This window comes from Rousettus aegyptiacus, unplaced genomic scaffold (genome assembly GCF_014176215.1).
Source record: "Rousettus aegyptiacus isolate mRouAeg1 unplaced genomic scaffold, mRouAeg1.p scaffold_m13_p_4, whole genome shotgun sequence".
In the NCBI taxonomy this organism is placed as follows: Eukaryota; Metazoa; Chordata; class Mammalia; order Chiroptera; family Pteropodidae; genus Rousettus; species Rousettus aegyptiacus.
In genome coordinates, this window is record NW_023416307.1 from 31,226,739 (window position 1) to 31,244,891 (window position 18,153).

Sequence of the window (18,153 nt, forward strand, 5' to 3'; positions counted from 1 at the left end):
AATTAAATAAGATTTTAGTTCTGATAAGCATTCAGTTCTGACTGTAAAGAACAATATTATCTAGATTAATGTTACAGAATACCAATGGGAAAGACACACACACACACACACACACACACACACACACACACTAAATGCTTTGAAGATCAGTTTCTATTTGGTGTTTATTTTGTAATATCTCCATTGCTCTGTCTTTGGGTTTATTTTCACAGTGGTTGACAAATTAAATAAAAAAGGCAATGTTGAATAATTTGGTTTTACTTCCTCTCCAAGGTGAATTTATACGGAAGGGGAGCAAGAGCTGGGTGGAGGAGACACAAGAGTCTCCTCTGTCAGAGAAAACTCACTATGTGCAATAACTTTCTTTTCTTTGATGATGAAAACATCTTGTATTGTAACAGTCTCAACTGGACATTATTCTGCTATTATTCACTTGAGACTATTAATTTATCTTTATATTAAAAGGGGGCCTAGACTAAAACAGATAGCAAGCAATCCAAATTCACGATTAAAGAGACAGTGTTGCGCATAAGCAACTGCTTTCCCAAAGTGGGCATCTTTGGTCTTCTGGGGTCAGAGTGAAACATCAACTATACAGAATCAAAAGAGACTAGGGTGCCATGAGGGGGCAAGCCCAGAAGAGAAGCTTTCTCTTCACTTGCTCCTTGAGAAACGTAGATTCTACATCTGACTCTCAGTAGCAAAGATGATCAATACCCATTACTTCTAAATGTATTTTGTATATGGCTTCTAAAATACATTTTACCTACTGCTGCTTTCAGGCAGTACAATATCGCTTTCGAAACCAGCTGGATTAAAATTCCAGCTGTATGACCTTAGGCATCAATTTCTTTATCTGAAAAATGAAAATAATAATAGTACCTAACTCCTAGTATTGCAGTGGAGATTAAATGAGATAACGTATAGAAAGTGCTTGACCATGCCTAGCACAAATTAGCTGTCAACAGATGCTGCTGAGAATTATGTATGGCCCTGTCTTATGATTCATTTTAAATATTGTCTTCCGTTCTAGGTCATATGTTTCATGAAGGCAAGGACCACGTCTCATCATTGTATTTCCAGTGGCTGGAATACTGGGTGCCTATCCCATAGATGGTGTGCCGTGTTTATGGACAACCGCAGGTAATAGAGGCGTGTATACTTCTAATGGGTAGAGGTGATGGGTGACTGCCCTTTTCCTTCTCACATATCTCAGCTTTTCACATCTATTTACTCTGATTCTGATAGCGCTTCCTTGACCTTTCGACCCCTATTCTGCTTCTTTTTCCTCCCCACTCAGGAAAGTGCACAAAGAAGGAGACATTATATCAGTAATCCAAAATGGTCACAGGCATAGCCCTCATACTTATTTCAATTTTCAAGAAAGTGAGGGAGGAGGCTGGAGTGTTACTACACAAAGAGCCCTGGACCAGAATCCAGGGGCCTGATTCTTGTCTGGGTTCTGCCCATGATAGGCAGATTCATCTGGGACCTCTTTCCATCCTAAGGAGGATTTGAAAACTTAGTTTTCACAATGACTGAGTGGGGAAAAGGGCGCTACTTGTCTTTAGGTGTCCAGGGGCCAGGAATACTAACTTGCAGCAGAGCGCAGGTGACTCTCACATAGTGAGAAGCAGCAACTGCGCCCTCTGCTGATAAACACTGAATGACCTCGGGATTGTCCAGGTCTGTGATGTCGTAATGATGACCTTAGCAAAAAAAATAATAATAATCAACAGCTTCTGTTTGGGAATGCGAAGTCTTTAAGATAAGAGACATAAATCATACCTCGGACAATGGTTGTTTCTGTACTAAAGCACTGAAGGAGGGTGGAGGAGCTGTGGACAAACACAGAGGGTCTAGCTGGTGTCGTGTAGCAGTTCACTTTGAAATTCTTTTAACGGTGCCATACAGCTTGATAGAAGCAAATGCCTGCACGTGGCTAGCAGGGTCCTCTAAGAACTGACCCCCTTTCTGCCATACCACCTGGGTAGGCTCCTCCTTGCTCTTATAGTCCTTGAGACTAAACTGTTTGTGTTTTCTAAATGTCCTGTATTGTTTCTTATCTTTCTGATGATGTATTATTTCCTTGGCCTGGGATGACCATCACCTCCTGACTCCCCAGCAAACTTTTTCTAGATTCAACTCAAGTATCACCCTCTCTTCTGAAACCTCACTGTCAATCGCTCTTTGATTCTGTGCAAACAATGAATATGTCCATGTCTCTATTATTGAATTGAGCCCAAAGGCCCGGTGGTCCCCTTACCCCTTTTGTTTTTCCTTCCCTCTTTCTCTTCCTTTCCCTCTGGCTTCATCTGCAGCAGAATCATCTCTCCCCTCCAAAAAAAATCTTATTAAATGGAATGCTCCTGGTTCAAGCAGAGGCTTGACCAGCAAAGTCTGGTCAGCTCTGCCTCCCAGCTCCTTCTCTTGTGAGAGCCCGCCAGGAACCTCTGCCAACACAGTTTAAGAAATGTTGCATTTGATTTTTAACTCCTTAAAACAGGGAATCCTCTCTGAGTGAATAATTTGTTTCAAGGACAAGTCAACACATAGTTCTTTATCAGCAGCATGGAGCTGAGCAGATCAAGTCTATGGCATTGGCTCAAGGCCAGGGAACAGACAGAGTACAAGCAATCCACTTTACGTTTCAAGCACAAGGCAGTAAGCAGTTCTTGGTTTGAAATAAATTAAATCTCTGCTACTTTTTAAATTTAGGGCACCTGGCTGTTTTTGCTTTTGCTTTAGTAACTCCTATAATGTCACTGGGAAAGAAAATAACCCAACTTCTCCTCCATTTTCAATTTTACTTCCACGCTGAAGTAATAGTTCTCGATGGGTCTGACGGATAATTGAATAATACAGCTCAGGGATAGCAGTTTCAGTTTAAATGAGATCTTGACAATGGAACAATTAGCAGCCTCAGCTCAGTCTCAGGCAGAGGCATTGCCCATGCTCTGGAACAGGAAGGCTGCTGAGCTGTCAGCCTTTGATGGGGCAGGGCTACAAATGAGGCTGCCCAGCTTGAGTTGCCTTTTACATCACTGGAGAATGTCAAACCAAATTAGGATCCAGATTAAGGCACACTTTGAGGGAATGGCCAAGAGTCAGCTGACCTAAAAGATCACTAGAAACCTGGGGCACAGCCATTGTGAAGACAGTGTTTAAAGAAGCAACTTCATAAAATCACAAATAAATTGGGTAGGAAGAGCCCCTCAGGCGCTTAATCCGATACACTTCTTTTAGAGAGGCCAAATCTCACAACTAATGAGGGCCTAAACCCAGGATGCTTTCTCCTCTGTCCTACTTCTGCAATCTGGCTCTTGAATATAGACATTCTTATCACTAAAATATACAAATAATTTTTAAACAAACTTTCTTTTCATATTTTATTTAACTTGAATTAAACATCGAACCATTTATCTCTTTCATGTAGAATTAAAAAAATATTTTTTATTTAAAGGCAAAGCAATAAGAGGATATTATTCTAGGAGAATTTTAAAGTGAAAATTTAATATTACTCCTAATTTTAAATTATTTCTACTTGTGAGAGAAATAATAAATATAAACCTAGGCTCTATCTCATTTTGAATTTAAAATACATATTTGATCAAGGACTAAAAATTAAATTCTGGGGGCAGGGGGATCAAAAGAGTTAAAAAAATTTTCTCCACAAAAATTAGAAAAAAATATCCTGTCAGATTACAGTTGCTGTGTCATTTCTTAATTTTAAAAAATGAAGATTTTTGTCTACTAAAATAACCAATAATAACAAAAATAACAGAAAAAATCTAGAAAAACAAAACTAAAATTCCAGTAGGATCCAAAGTATAATGTCAGTCATGTCCTCACGAACAAAAGGCCCGTCCACAAGAAAGGAGGTAGAAAGGGCACCAAAAAAGGGGAAAGCAGAGACTGCGGAGTCACTCAGAGCAAGCGGGCGTGGGCTAGCCCAGTCCTCTGACGCATGAACTCACTCTGTCCGCCTTCTTCTTTTCTTCTACCTCATGTTTGAGCTAAAGAACTATGCTGATTCTTGTTCTATACAGAATAACTCAAAAATCAAGGTGAAATTCAAATCACTCAAGGATTATAGTGCTCTACCCCTTTACCTCCTCCCCAAAATGAATGTAAGAGAAAAACAATGGTTTCGTCTGAAATAGGCATGTAAGCTTCTGCTCTGTTATTGCTGTTATTTATTTTCTAAGGAACAGCAAGATGGCTTTAGAGCTGAGAGCCTGAGGCTAGCCTGGAAGAAAGAGTACTTTCATTTCTAGGTCACAGAAATACATATCTTTCTGTCAGAGCACATGAGCAAACTGGGATTGTGGCAACTGCAGACACTCCGCCCACTATCTCCTTCCCCACATCCAAGGACTCACAAACAGGTAGAGCGTTTTTAGCTCTTCGTGCTTAGCTTAGATTAGATCTCAGAAGAGGAAGACCTCTGCAATTTCCCGATTGCAAGTGAGGGCTCTACCCTTTTGTTTCCACAGCATCCTACACTAACCTCACTGATCATATCCAATGTTGCGATTTTCAAAATGCGTATCACAAGAACCATGAAAATAAATTAATTAAAATAGAAAAAAAAAATCACAATGTAGAACATGTAGCAATAGCAGCTATTGTTTCATGAATCAAATATTATAGTTACATCTATCTATCTATCTATCCATCTATCTATCCATCCATCCACCCACCCATCCATCATTGATGCTGTAGTGCATCACTCAGATTCTCCCTTTAAGACTCACAGCTGTCGTCCAAGGCCCTTTCTAGTAACTGCCCCCAGCCAAAAGAAGACTGCCCAAGGTCATGTTTCTTCCTGAAGACAGTGGATTCCAATGAAAGGAGTATAAGGTTCCAGCCCTTTTGTCTTAAAGCGGGACAATTCCGAAGGGCCATCTCAGCTCTGGACCACCTCAAAAGATGGCTGAGGTCTTTGCTGATACTGTATCACAGTCAAACTCCTCCCTTTGCACATTCTAATGTCTTCACCAGTGTAGGTCCTAAGAACACTCCCCAGTAAAATACCTGCACATAAATCTCTATCTCAGAATCTGTTTCAAGGGGAACCCTTCTGATGACAGTTGGTGCCAGGAATGCCCCAAAGAAACAGGCTCTCAGAACAGCTGTCAATGAGACCTTTATCACTGGTGGCAGGTGGCTTACTATGCCCTTGGCACACTGTAGCAGTGTCACTGTCAAATGATCACTAGTGGGGAACTAGAGTAGGATATAGAAGCCAGGTGAGTCCAATATTTCAGACTTTTGAGAGGTCCAGAGGAAATATAAGTGTTTAAAAAATGGAATCAGATGGCTTTTCCTGAGAGCCACTGATGTACTGAAGAAGACAGGGAAACACTAAGGGTGATTAATCATCAACTAAAAGCAATGCGTGAAAACCGTAAGGGAAATGAAGTTCAATCCTGAGATCTGTACACTGTCTTCAAAAGATGAGAACATCACTTCTGTAGTCTAAGAGTTCACAGGGACAGGGGTTTGAGCTTTTAAGTGCAGCAACTTGGATGTCTCCATTCCATTTTTCAGAGTCTCATTCTTTCCCAATCAGGCTTGAGTTGACCATTCAACATTTTCTTCTACCCAGATAATTAATTCCTGGGTCTAGTCCTCAGCTTGTTCTACTTTCTGGCTGCAGGAAGTAAGAGTCTTTTTAATACTACCTGATTTGGGGGGGTAAATGAACAACAGCAGCAGTCAAGCCGGAGAAAGTCACCTTAAGCTCTGACTTTTCAGGAATGAGGGTTTGGCTCATCCAAATAAGTCTGCCATATAGACCAGCAAAGATGCTCACCAAAACAGGGAGTAAAATGGACAGTAGAGGAGGCAGATGATGATCATCAATCACAAATGTTAGACAACATGCAATGGTGGCGGTTTATAACTTTACCTAGGCAAAGAGCATAGCCAGAATCCTAGAGGAGCTGTTTATGGAACTTATTACAAAAAGCAAGTGGATCCAAGCATCACAAAGGATGGACTAGTGTACACTGTGGTGTGCCCCCTCAGTCCCTCCTTTAGCACGGAAGTTCACTGAGTGTCTTTCCAGGAATTTCTCTTAGCCGAAGATAGCAGCTGGACCCAAGGTCATGCTTGCTGACTAAGGTAATGCTCCTTACCTGGGGGCAGCAAGCATTCAATGATTGGTTGATGTAGGAATATAGAAGCCTACATCTGTTATATCAGAGTGGAACAACATCGAAGTGTAATCCCAGCTCCAGAGCTGCCTTTTGGGGGAGTGCCCCAGGGTTTTACAACTGTATTCAACTCCTTCCTCTACCCAAATCTGTCTTGACTCTCTCACAGGTGTTGATACTAAGAGCACTCCCAAAAACACTCCTACAAGCCAGTCTCAGTCCTCAGAATCTGTTTCCTAGGGAACTCAGTCAAAGACTCTACCTACTTACCTACCTACCTACCTACCTACCTACCTACCTACCTACCTACTATCTACCTACCTATTACTATGTATATTCTTGGTAATAATGTAAAATGATATATTTCTTACTGGATCTGGGGTAAAAGTTTAAGAAAAGCTCTGACCTAAAAGATGAATAGAATAAACTAGGTCAAGCATTGAGGAATATACTCTGCAAAAAAGAACACCATGTTCAAAGGTCCTGTGGTGTAGTTATTAGAGTATTTAAGTAACTAAAAACAGGCCAGAATGGTTGGGGTAGAGAGTAAGCGTCCAATGAGTCCATGCAGGATCTCAGAGGCCACTTTGAGGTCTGTTTTTACCCTAAGACCAACGGGCTAAAGAGTTTCAAACAAGGGCGTAGAGTTGTCAAGTTTGCAGTTTGAAAAGATCACCTGGGGGCAGGGCAGAGAACAGAGGAAACCAGAAAAGATGATGGAAAGATAACAATTATGCTACTTAGTAATTCATTTGAGAGATAGCAACTTGGATGAGGATGGAAGTTATAGAGAAGGTGAGAAGTGGATCGAGTCCAAAAAGATATTCAGAGGGTCAAATTAACAAGATTTGGGAATGAACCCGATATAAATACTTCCCACAGCGCTTGACACAGCAGGGACTTAATAATTGCTAGATAACGGATTGAATAAAGTAGAGAGATTTGAGGGTCGTATTCAGGTTCTTGGTCAATACCATCTATATGTCCACATCAGTTTCTCCCATTCCCCCAAACCGCCCATATTTCAATTCAGCCACAAAGCACATAGCAGCAGATGGAGTGGGTTGTGAGCAGAAATTATAATCATTTCACCCAAAATAAGTTGGAAGATGAATTTAGTGGATGAAGTTCCTTTAAATTCTATAAAGAGGCTAATTTACCTCTCCACAGTTCACAAAGAAATTAGAAATTGGTTTTAGCTCTCCCTCCGAACTATAATGATGAGAATGAAGGTGAAATCTGGTTTTCTGCTCATAGTTAAGATTAAAGCGTAGTTAAGAAACTTCTTTGGGCATCTTCAGGAATGCTGCCTTTTCTTTGATACAACTTGTCTTGAGGCAAAGAGGTAGACAAGACGACTTTATGAAAAGACTCCAAAAATCCGTATGATCATGGATGATCCAGGAATATGGATGTTCACAGAACATATGTGGCACAGTGTCTTCTCCTAGGGTTCTCCCGGGTTAAATGAGGCCTCTATTTTTCCTTGGCCGGCATATGCCATATATCTGTAGCTCAAAAAATCTTCCTCTCTCTGCAGGCAGAGCTGTGACCCTGGCATCACTGCTCCCAGACTGTGGCAAAGACGAAGGTGCCGATTCAGACAGTTCCCAAGCAACGGCTCTCCATCTCAACACCGCTCACCTCTTGGCACCTCTGAGAGCAGAAAATGGATTGTTTTCAAGATGGTTCAGGGCTGGCTCAAGTGAGAACTGAGGTTTGCTCACAGACACAGGATGGGGAAGAAAAGACTGTCTCATTTTTCTTTGTTAGAAATGAGGATTCCTCCATCTTCGCGGCTTCCAGTTTAGCTCAGTTTATAAATCAAAATGGATGATTACAGGAAAAAAATCAAATAGTCACAATTTTTAGCAGACAGTAGTTAATGTATGCAGATTCTGTGGCAGGGAGCCTGGTGCCTGTACCCAGGAAAGGCACGCGCAGCTGAAGTGACAGCAGTAACGAGGCAGACAGGCTGTGGGGTGACAAGAGCTCAAAAAAGTAGCAGAACCAGTGTCTTGGCTATGGCCTTAAGCCAAGAACACATTTCCTAGTCACCTCTCTCAACCCCCCAAATGAGCACAAAACCAAAGATTTTACCAGCACTCCTCTAATTTATGCCACAGAATTACCATGATCATTTGTGGCTCTCATACATTAATTTCTGGGAGGACTAACTCCCTAGATATGGGGGTTCAAAGGATGGGGATAGCATATGAGCACGCAGCCAACTCCTCAGCCTCCCCCAATATTCCATCCTCCCCACTCAGCGCAACAGCCTTCCCTGTCGCCTAAGTCAGGGTGCTACCTGAGGACTTAGGTCCCATTTAAAAGCCCTGGTTCCTGGATACCAGTCCAGGATGAAGTTTATACCCAACTTCAGTAAAAGGATGAAAATAAGGAGGACCCTGTGGTGAATTTTTTCAGAAAGCTAGAGGTATTCAATTTAAGTAGGCTTCTTAAGTTTTGTTGGTGTTAAAAACGTCCTTAATTAATGCTTCTTAATTTTAAAAAGAAAAAGTAAACAACAGTTGTGTTTGTTATTTACTGGGGCAGCAGGTTGAGATTGTAGAACTCCAAGCACAAGTGTTTTAGAATACTTGGGTACAGTATAGCAGAGAATAGTAATCACCTTAAGATACAAAGAAGAACTGTTTTTGATGCTGTCTGTAAAAGGTTCAATGTATCAATGTACACTCCTAATAGCTTACAATGGCCTGTGTGAATTGTACTGGAACCAAGTTCTCTTCTCTGAGTTCCCTTAGTTCCGGGTGTCTCTGGACTTCAGTCCACCAGGCAAATGGCTTCTGTACACTAGAACCAAATGCTCCTCAAAGGCAGGGATCCTTGTCTGTTTAATCCTTTGACAAACCTGGGACAGCATCTTGCAAAGAATGGGTGCCAAATCATACCAGGAAATATGAAGCTTCTAGGCCCAGTGGACCTTGTAAGAGACCTCCGATCACAGTAAACAGAGAGACTCTGGTGATCCAATCAAAGGCTTAACTTGGGAAAAGCTTGACTGAATTTAGGGAAATGCCTACTTAAATGTGGCAGAGAGCTTTACTCAAGAAAAAAGAGAGTGTGAGAATGTCTCCTAGAATCATAACTGGAGGAAGAAGCCACATGGTCTGATGTGAGTGTTTTGCTCAAGAACGCTTTGCTTTTGTTTTCTTTTCCAAGTGTTAACTAACACACTGGACCACAGGAGTGAGCCCTGGAGACTTGAGCAGACATTAGCATTCTGCATTTCATAACCTCACCGTTTATCTGAGAAAAGGCTCAGGGAGATAAAGACACAAGCAAAAACAAGGCCGAGACACTGCCCTGCTACAATTCTTCCATCTTTGCCTCCCCTTTTCCTGGGAGAATACTAACCCAAGGTAGGGCAGATCCAACTGTTCTTGAGGAAGGGCAGCTCATTTTTCTAGAGTTTGAATCAATATCTCCCTCTCTAAGGCCTATTTTATGAGGCAGCTCTGTCTTCCCCTCAGGACCTCTGGCAGACCCTTTGCTCACTCCATCCCACCTTTCATCCGCAGATTAAAAAGATATATTATGTCCTCTCCAAGCCTTGCTTAGGTTTGTCAGCTACAGCCTGACACTGGCCTCCACCCGGAGAGATTTACAACCACCTGGTGGGGAGTGGGCGGGGCTGGCTTTGCACCAGGAGGCACCATAGGCATGGGGGCAGAGATAAATAATAATAATGAAAAGACACTGCTGCATTTCATTTCACCTAATTTATGGCTTCAATAGGAAGCCAGTCCACCCACAGCGCCGTCTGGGTCACTTAATAACAGAATGTCTGTGGCGGCAATAAGAGCAGGTCCCAGAGCTTGGAGCTGTGCAAGAAGAGAGAGGACCGCACCGGTGTCTTGAGAAAAACAAAGAGAAAGGACCACAGTGTTCCCTGCTATCATTCTTGGGGCGTCGGTAACACAAACGGGGACCCATTTGACTCTTATCAGAGCTGTTGATGAATAAACTCTCTCCCACAGTGTCCTCAAACCTCCCAAAGTTTTAATTAAAACAAAAGAAATGTCAGCAGGAGAAGCACTGGAATATAATTAGGGCCCACCAAATCTAAAGTAATACGGGAGAAAAAAAAAAAAAAAAGACTAGTAATGAAAGGGAAGCTTTCATGTTCTTACTGAATCCCTGCTCTGTTGCTGACACAAAAATCAATTTCAATAGGCTTTAGTTGTAACTAAGAAGGAACACAGGCGACAGATGAAATTTAGTGAGCAATTTACTGGAGTCATAATGATTGCTATGAAAAACGGCTACAATGAGTGCTCCCATCGAATGCCTCCTCAGTAGGAACTCTGTAAAACGTGTGTGTGTGTGTGTGTGTGTGTGTGTAAGTATGTAGATATACATACAAATGTAGATGTAGATATAGATATAAATATGTTTCGGAGGATGGAATTTTAAACAGTTGTATATGTTTTATCCCAAAGAAAATGTAGTTAAACTCTCTCTACCTCACATCCTTGAAGAGCAATTTTGGCACCACCTCCAGGAGATATTTGGAGTTGTCTGGAGTCATTCGTTGAATGGCACAACTGTTGCTACTGATATCTAATGGGTAAAGGCCAGAGATGTTACTAAACCTTCTCTAATGCACTCCCCTGCCCCCACGAGAAATTGTTGGACCCAAAATATCAATGGAGCCAAGGCTGACAAACCTGCTTTAAAAGAATTTGACATTTAATAAGTGCTCGATGTATACTGGATTCTATTACATGTCATATCTCCCAAAGGCACTAAGTTTACAAAGATCAAAAGATAAGGTCTTGCCCAAAAGGAATTTCCCATGAGGGGCGGGGGTGCTGGGAGATGGAGGTAGCACTGTTCCTTCTTTGCTTAGCGCTTTTACAAATGAGGGGCATATTTCTCAAATTCCAACACCCATGGCCCTTTAGAGGACAAGTGGAACCAAGAGCCCATAAGACGACTTTCCATTTGGCTTTTGTATGTGCAAAGGCCAATTCTAAAATCTTCACTGTCCCCCAATTAAGCAGGGTTCTCTAAATTAAAAAAAATTTAAAAAGCTGATGAGGTACTACTGGAGTTAAATAGAATTTGGTTTATGATGTTTGACACAACCCTATCATTTTTGCTAATTAATTAATTTTAGAAAGACATCCTATTTTCATTTCTCAAAAATTTCTAAGTCTTCTCCATGACTCTTCATAGTGTATATGTGTTCTTTCCCCCCACTCAAATGCTTGGTTGTAGTTTTTAACTACTGGCAGCTTGATTCAGGAATGCATTATTTTGTTTCTTTAAAAAATAAATCATGATAAAACTTTAAATAAAGGTCAATTACATAAGAACAAAGGTGTTTCTCTTTATCCAACAAAGGACTATTGAAATCTTTCCATTGCTGTAAGTGATCTGTTTCCAAGAAATAAGGAAAACAGAAACAAATTTTTTTAGAAAGAATAAGATGAGCACCATTATACAAGTGTCGACCAAGTACCACCTTTTAGGTCCTTCAAGATTAAAGAACTCAAGTTTCTTGAACATGGCTAAGGATAGCCTATGGATCCTCCAAAGTGAGAGGAATGATGATGGCACAGTAGTTGTTCTACCTGCAATAGAGGAAGACTCAGATCCCTGAGACTCTCTTGCCCCCCAAACAGGAGTCTTCTGTGTCAGCACAGACTGCATCAGCAATTGTGCTTTCCAAGCGAAGGCCTGCAAATCCTTTTTTGAGTAGGAAAGCAAGAGGACAAAAAGGACATTTGAAAACTGAAAGCCATTTTATAAATGCAGGACAGCTCTTACATATTCGTAATCTTTCAAAGTGGTTGCCAACATGGACTATGGCAATTTGTCAGCAAACACGTCATCTTTGGGAAGCTAGTGGCTGGGAGTAAGTACTCTTGTGCCTCTCAGAAACCTATGTCCTCCCTCCAACAATAATGCTGAGAATACTTTTGTCTGAAATCTTGGAGGTGGGGAGGTGGGAGAAATATGATGATACCCTGAGAAAAAATGACAGCTCTTATAAGTAAATATGACATACCCAGAGTTCTGGGCAAGCTAGACCGGTCTACTAGCTGACTAGCTAGCAAATGCATTGATTTGCAGCTAAATTTAGCTGCAATCCAACTGTGACCTGTCAGGTAGCTTTCTCTCAAGGAGGGCAAGGTTTCCCTGACTCCAGTGAAATTCTTCCCTCCCAACACATTTTCCTGCCTCCAGCTTAGATCGATTGATGAGAGATTGTGAGAAGGGCAAGGAGAACATCTTGCTGACTTTTCTGACAATCTTCTCTTCTCAAGCAGGGATTTCCCCTAGTCCATGAGAAAATCACTCATCTGAGCTGGAGCTTCAAAAGCCCTACAGAGGAGTGTGGAAGTCCAGGGGATAGGATTTGAGGGAAGGGCGAGGTGCCCTTGCATGACTTCCTGGGTTCAGAGTTACTTTTGGTCTATAGTTTCCTCATCTGTAAAAGAGGTATGAAAATATAAGGATTAAATTTATATATATATATATATATGTACATGAACACTTGGTATAGTGGCTGGGTAATGATGATATTGCAGTGATTTTAGTGTTACTATGAGGTTCTATTTCTGACCTCATCTCCTGCTACCCCCTCGCCCCATTATTCACCACGCATTTACACTTTTCCTTCTGTTCTGCTCCATTGCTTCCTTCAGATCTTGATCCAAAAGGCATCTTCTTCACAGGTCCTCTCCTGGCTATCCTGTCTAAAATTTCAGCTCTGCCCTAACTCTCACTATCCTCCTCCCCTGCTTTACTATCATCTAACAAATTATACGATTTACTTACGTATCATGTATACTGGACATTTCTCTCTCCAGAATGGAGGTGTCTTAAGGGCAAGCACTTCCCTTGGTCTTGTTCACTCCTCTGTCTTCAGTAGCAGAGCAGGGCCTGCACTCAATTAATGTGTGCCATAAGAATGAATGCCCAACCTCTTTGTGGAAACTCTTTTTCAAATCCTTCTGTCTCTTTTGTAAAAACCATAGCATCTCTTATTTGAAGGCATAACACCTCTGATAAAATAAGCACTGTCATCAATTGATTTTGGAAACTGGTTTCAGAGAAGCAAATTTTACAGGTCATATTTTCCTTTCAGATTGGACTGGCTTATAATTAAACCAAGCAAGAATGTATCATTACCCTCTTTTTTTTAAAAAAATATATATCCAAATAAAAGTCTCCCTAAAGTTTAAATTAAAGGATAAAGAACAGAGCTGTAAATATAAATGTCTTACAATCAGAGCATATTTTATCTAGAAAGATTTATTTGTGTTAACTATATGTAATTGTCTTATTTAGATATTAGCAACATGGCTTGAAAAATTATGTAATATTGAATGTTGAAATGCTGCTGCTAGCAGCAGTCAGGGGATCAACCTTATAGGTAGCAATTAAGGATGAACCAAGGAGAACATTGATAACCTTTCCTTGACACAAATGTGGAAAGATGGACCTAGCACTTCGCCTCAACCTTTCAGAGCTCAATCAGCTAAGGTCACCTGCACAAAAGAATGAGGAATTGCCTTTATTTCCTACTCTTCCATTTCCAGCTGTGGAATATGTATCAACATATGACCAAAGACTCAAATATCAAGTTTAATTTAAACCCAGCTGCCAGGCCCTGATGTGCATGACCTTGAGCCTTACATACTTGCCTACTACTCAGAAGGTCAATAGCAATCTGCATTTCTTTGGCATTTAGCTTAGCAATCTTGTGTTCATGATATTCATGGTTTATTTCATTGGTGGCATCTATCTTTAGAAGGGATGGCAAGAAAATCAAAATGGTGCTCATTTAAGCAAATAACTGAACTTAGGACTTTTAATTATTTAAATACACCTTATGATATCTCTGGAATTCTTAACCAGAAAAATGTCTTAGATTTAACAAATCATTAAATAATCATAATTTAATGCCAATAATAATAATACAATGTATTAATTTACTGAACATTGATGGACATTCAACAGTTTATAGATCTGACCATTGCAAAATACATAAAGATTGTATAGATTATGTTTAAAAGCTTACATTACTTTTTTAAAAACATAAATTTGTTTTTACATTTTTAAATATTTTTTAAACCTTTCGAGAAGAATATATTTTGAAAAACAAATTTGGAAGCCATGAAAAAAATCTTTGGAAGACAGTAAATGCAGTGAAGCTGAAGGTGTAAATATATATATATATATATATATATATATATATATATATATATACACACACACATATATACACACACACACATATATATACGCATATATATATATATACACACATACACATACATACACATATATATTCTTTTCAGAATTTGATGTTTTCAATTTTTCAATTAGGCTCTAGGCACATTTCTTTAAATTTTCATATATTTTATAAATAAGAGAAATAGAAATACTTGTTACGTGTGTTTTCCCTGATAGGACAAAAAATGCAAACAAGAATAACCAGATAGAGCGAGTTCTTATAACCTTATTGAGTCAACATTTCAGGTATGTTGTTCATGACAACTCCCAATGGAGTCATCTAACCTTGACAATTTCTGTTCAGAGGCTCACAATATATTATAAATACAATCACTAGGATATTCCACTATTAAGCAAAATGGCAGTCAACAAAAGCTTTCTAAAAAGGTATCATTACTGTTAATTGAAATGGATTTCAGTGCATGTTGGAACATAGTCAGGTTTTCACACAGAAAAGAAATTCAGTATACTAATTTTACATAAAATGAGCACGATAATTATAATGAGTTAAAAAGTGCTTCTTAACCTAATCACAAGCCACATCATTACACAACTCCAAAAAACGCCATTCTTATTCTCTTCTATATGAATGGCATTTCCTGGAGCTGAACAACATGGCAGTCCTGTTGATTAAAGTTTAAATTCATAGACTATTTACTGAGCATCTGTTAAATGTAAAGCACTTTGACTATCTCTAAGAGGTCTGAATTATAATAATCATAATAATAGATACTAGTCTAATTTCAATAGATTTTACTCCTAAAAGAAGGCTTATAAAAAGATAAGTTTTGTTCTCACTTTGTTTCATTTTCAGAGACTTTCTCAAAATTAACTATGGCCAACATTCAGTCACGGCATCTTACTTTGAAGAAGACACCATTTTTAAAAAAAAATCTCTAATATATGTTGTTCTTATGAAATATTATGTTAAAAATAAAGCAAGAAAAAAATCTACCTTAATTCATTGAGAGAGAAACATTTTTGTTAGATCCAGCATATTCTTCCTTGATTTACTTTGCAAGGTCTTTCAAGAAAAACCTTATTACATAAAAAAAAAAAAAAAAAAAAAAAAATTAAGAGGACTGAGATTTTTAGAGAGACTTCTTTTGGATACAATTTTTACTTTGTGCTTAGTGCTATACTATTCTCGGCAAAGATATTCTTTTAGTCAAATAATCAACATTCTAATACACTCTCAAATATACTCATCCTGAAAAAAAAAAAACTTTCTTCAAAGAATTTAATAAATGGTAGCAAAAAAGAGACTTCCTGTATTCCAATTTATATTTGCCAGTAAAAAATCACTCACTAGTCTGGCCACATACTATTTCTGCCACAGCTTTAGGTGAAAATACTATTAAGAAAAATATCACATTTTTCAACTTGAAATTTAATGTACCAGTCTCTGCGTTACAGAGGTCATATGGAAATAAACATTATGATTGTATTTTATTAACCAATACATCCATATCTCATATACTTCACTTACTAGAAAAATTAATTAAATGGCAATAGGATAACAACTTACTGGCTCTCTCTGTATATACGTGTGTCATAGGGGCTTGTCTAGATTTCAACAAGATATCTGAAATTACTATGAGATTACAGAAAAGAAGAAAGGAAGCTACTTATAAAAAATTTGTATAAGTTTCCTAACTTTTTTCTTTTAAATACCAATAATTATTCATGTAAAATTTATTTCTGGATTGCCAATATTCTTAGATAATCTTAGGGAGTACTGTATTAAAGCAAATGATTAGGAAAAGGAAGTTGGAATAAAAGAACACAGTAGTTCGGATCTGTTGAACTTCTACCTCCATTGTGTATAAAGGAGGCAGCCCTGTGGAGATTTGGGTCCCATAAAACAGACTTTACTCTTCAATACAGCACTTTGGCCAAGATGAAATTTATACAAACTCCGCAACCTAAATCGGGTTAGAGAAGTTAGCAGATCCTGTGAGAGTGACCTCTGACTGATTTGGTAAGCAAATACTACTGAGAAAAGGTGTCAACACATTCATGATCTCACAGCTGAAAGAACAGGCTGGGGAAAAAAATAACATATGAATGCTGCTAAAATAGTTGATCACCTTTTTATATTAAAAATAAGAGAAACATTTGGTTTATAATTTAAAATTTATAACTTTCTTATAGATTTGTGAAGGTAATTAAAGGGTCAGAGTTACCTGACCCTCAGAAGGTTAGGACATCTTTTTAAGATACCTTTATAAAAATAAAATTAGCTCCTCATAATTTTGATATGATATAATAATACTCCATAATGAAAAGGGGAAGACTATTTAAGAATTTTTTAATCTGTATAGTGATTTTTACTGCTTATACATTTATTTCCTATAGATTATCTCATTTGTGTCTAATGACTTTCCTTTGAATGCCCACTTTACTACAAATATGAATAAAATGCTACGTTTTGCCCTCTTGGAATTTATGGTCATGGCTTTCTTTCATTATAATGTTTTTAATACTGTGAATATTTTTAAATAAGTAAATCAACATCAAGTCCTGTTGGAAACAGTATGAAAAAGAAAATTGGAGGTGTGGAATCGAAAAGGAGCAGAAGTCGGTGTTTGTGTAGGGCAACCTTGAAAATATAAAGGAAGCAGAGGCAAGCAACACTGGATTGTGGAACTTCAGGTAGAAGGCAAAGAGCTGCATGTGAACAAGAGAGAGAAGGAGTGAGGGCACGCATGTTGCAGAAGAGGTTAATGAAGCCGGGTCAGACCATTCTGCCATACTGTGGATATCAAGGACACAGCTCGTCTTGTGCTCTGGGGAAGGAAGTTGAAAAATGCATACAAAGCTGCCCTGAGCTGAACTTGCTTAGATAAACATCACCCGAAACTCTTCTCAAGTCAAATAAAAAGGTACATCTTTGAGACAACAATAGAGAAACTAAATGACTCATAGCTATCTATAAGTAATAAATTAGACCCCATGGAACACTTGGGTAGAAAATCCATCAAAGAAAATGTGTCTTCATAAGCATACTTCAAAACAAGACAGATTTTAATAATCTCAGTAAAAATATTGGATCTGGAAACAATAAACTGTGTAGCAATCATAGCTGGTAAGTAAAAATTATTAATAGCTAATAACTACTTAGTACTTAATTTGTCAGTCACTGTTTTAAGCATTTTACATACATTAATTCATCATAATAAACTATAAGGTACGTATTATTATTATTATCCTCATTTTACAGACAAGGAAACCAAGGCACAAAGAAGTTGCATGACTTGCCCCAAATCTTCATTGTTTAGGATATGTAGCATCTTAAATAAGACCTAAACTATTTAAGATATGTAGCATCGATGTTCATTTCACTTACTGCATTTTCTTTATTGCTTCATTTAAGTAAATAAAAAATATTCCAGTAAATAAAAAATATTCCTTAAGGTTTTCAGGAATTTATTTGCAACCTCAGTCTTTCTAGCACTAGTTTCTCTCACAAGGTCTTGGGTTTACAGAAACCTTCAGCTTAAGAAACTGATATTCTAATGGACAGACGCCCAAACATTACACAGAATCAGAGCTAGAGTAGCCAATTCAAACTGGGCTGGCCAGGAATGGAAGCCAAGGTAAGATTTTAATTCAGTCCTAAATGATCCAAGGGACTAGACCAGGAGAAAGACAGAGAAGGGCATTTAAGGTACTGAACATGAAGGTATTGGTCAACATATTAGGAAGGGCCAGAATCTGT

The 18,153-nt window shown here is 38.7% G+C and overlaps 1 protein-coding gene across 6 annotated transcripts in view; it reads right to left on the reverse strand.

The window, feature by feature from the left end:
- Nucleotides 1-18,153, reverse strand: part of TNIK (TRAF2 and NCK interacting kinase) — a 350,899-nt gene that overhangs the window by 141,818 nt on the left and 190,928 nt on the right. The gene's annotated exons all lie outside the window — the stretch shown is intronic.